The 2,500-nt window shown below is 46.6% G+C and overlaps 1 protein-coding gene across 5 annotated transcripts in view; it reads left to right on the top strand.

Annotated features, from left to right (window-relative positions):
* Positions 1-2,500, top strand: part of rbm47 (RNA binding motif protein 47) — a 22,184-nt gene that overhangs the window by 1,377 nt on the left and 18,307 nt on the right. The gene's annotated exons all lie outside the window — the stretch shown is intronic.

Raw genomic sequence — 2,500 nt, 5'->3', positions numbered from 1 at the left:
TGGGTGTAAAGTCAGCCCATGTTTCTGCAGTCTGTGTTGTGTAACTGCACACAGGGGGTGAGCTGTAGTGTGTGTGTGTGTGTGTGTGTGTGTGTGTGTGTGTGTGTGTGTGTGTGTGTGTGTGTGTGTGTGTGTGTGTGTGTGTGTGTGTGCACGCGTGCTGTGTATTGAAGAATCGGGTTTCGGAACTCACACAGAGAAAGAGAGAGAGAGAATGAGAGAGGGAGAGAATGAGAGAGAGAGAGAATAAGAGAGAGAGAATGAGAGAGAGAGAATGAGAGAGAGAGAGAGAGAGAGAATGAGAGAGAGAGAGTGAGGCTGAGCTGGAGGCAGGCTACAGCAGGGTACAGTGTGTCGCTCCTCTGTGCTCCTTGTGTTGTGTCCGCTAGGCTGAGGGGTCACTTCTGGTCCAGCGCTGGGTCAAGGTCACTAGGCTGAGAGGTCACTGCTGGTCCAGCGCTGGGTCAAGGTCACTAGGCTGAGAGGTCACTGCTGGTCAAGGTCACATTCAGAGCTCCGCCCCTCAGAGCTGCCGGCCTCACTGGCACCTGTCCAGACTAGAGCTCCGTCACCAGGCTGATGCATACCACTCCTTCACATAGGCTGCCTTACAGGTTCACCTCCACTGAGCCATGATACACTGGACATGATAGCACTATCTTAGCGCACGCACGCACACACACACACACACACACACACACACACACACACACACACACACACACACAACAGGAGCAGTTTATGGGGTTCACTTAAGTCAGATTTTGAATGAGGTCAAAGTGCATTCAGGCTGTATGAAAGTACAGAAAAGAGAGAGACAGAGCACCTGAAAAAGTGTATGTGTGTGTGTGTGTGTGTGTGTGTGTGTGCGTGCGCATGATCAGATGACTGGAAGAAACATCACTGTAGTTACTGTAAATACTGCACCCAGTGGGGGTGTCAAGGAGACAAGATAAGCCGTCTCTCTCTCTCTCTCTGTGTGTGTGTGTGTATGTGTGTGAGAGAGAGAGAGAGAGAGAGCGAGAGAGAGAGAAATGGGGGGAGAGGTTTTCTCCAAACCTTAATCAGTGTATTCCACTTTGTCAGTTCCCCCCATATCTCAGTTTTGAATGGGCCATGCTATCAGTCCCATTCTGTTCCTCAGTCTCGTCTCTCCCTCTCTCTCCCCCCCCCCTCTCTCTCTCTCTCTCTCTCTCTCTCTCCCTCTCTCTCTCTCTCTCACTCGTTTGTTTGGGGATAATAGTTGGAGTATCAGGGCACAGAGAAGGACACTGTGATTGGTCGCCTCTGTCCCACTGATACTTATCACTTCTAATGTGTGTCTGTGTGTGTGTGTGTGTGTGTGTGTGTGTGTGTCCATGTCCTGTATTTGTGTGTGTGTGTGTGTGTGTGTGTGTGTGTGTGTGTGTGTGGTTACACCTAACCTCCACAGACAGTGTAAAACCTGTTCCACTTGTGAGTTTTATTTAAACTCAGAGGGAGAGATCTTGAGGTCAGCTCAGACTCTAAGAGTCATATGACAGGTCATGTGATCTGAGCTGTGTCACTCAACAGGGCTCAGTCACGCTGCCCGCTCAACTTCCTGCTTCTGGAACCCAACATACACAGATTTGTTGGTTAGTGTGGTCAGAGCCTTTTTTACTGCTCTGCCTGAAAGCTCACTATTGTGAATAGCCATGAAGATAAAAAAAGTACAAAAGAATACAGAGTTGTTAAGATCTTACACTTCTTATACAGATGAGAGGAGCAGGAGGGGTGAGAGAGAGAGAGAGAGAGAAAGAGAGACTGTGAGTTAGGTCTGGTTTGGCAGATTGTGAGTTAGGTCTGTTTGCTGACTGGTGTATTGAGTCTGAGTTTCAGTAGATAGCCATGGCTGACCTCGTCCATTGCACTGTTTGTCTTAAGTGTGTGTGTGTGAGGATGTGACGTGCGAAGGTTTTGTGCAGATAATCATTTCTATTTTCCTTTCCCTCTAAAATATTTGGTCTATGTATACCTCAAATCGCCAGGCATACAAAACATCAGGCATGCATGTACATTTGTTCCGGCCTCTATTCTACCCCAAGCTCTCTCTTTTCATTTTGGGACCACAAATAGGTTTGATAAAGTTGCATTAGACACTAGTGTTTTCATACCTGGTTACTAAGACACATGTTTTTATGCAGACACCGGTGAAGGCTGTTAGCAGTGATTATTGACATGGAAATAGACCCAGCTGATGAGTCCCAATTACATCAATCAAAATCACTTTTGAGAGAAACATCGAGTGAGTTCAAAGGTTCATAGAGGATCATCATCAAAAGCACACTGGACACATGTTTAGCATTTATCACAAAGAATTCCTTTGAAAGAGAATGGATCACTTAATTTCCAACTTTTTTATAAAGGCTCACCATCCTTGTTTACGCCACTGTAGTGTTTAGGGAGAGCTGGTTTACACCACTGTAGTGTTTAGCCCAAGAGAGCTGGTTTAAAAACAAGGCTTTAGCAACTGTGTTTA

Source organism: Sardina pilchardus, chromosome 2 (genome assembly GCF_963854185.1).
Source record: "Sardina pilchardus chromosome 2, fSarPil1.1, whole genome shotgun sequence".
Lineage (NCBI taxonomy): Eukaryota > Metazoa > Chordata > Actinopteri > Clupeiformes > Clupeidae > Sardina > Sardina pilchardus.
This window is presented reverse-complemented; position numbering and strand designations above follow the sequence as displayed.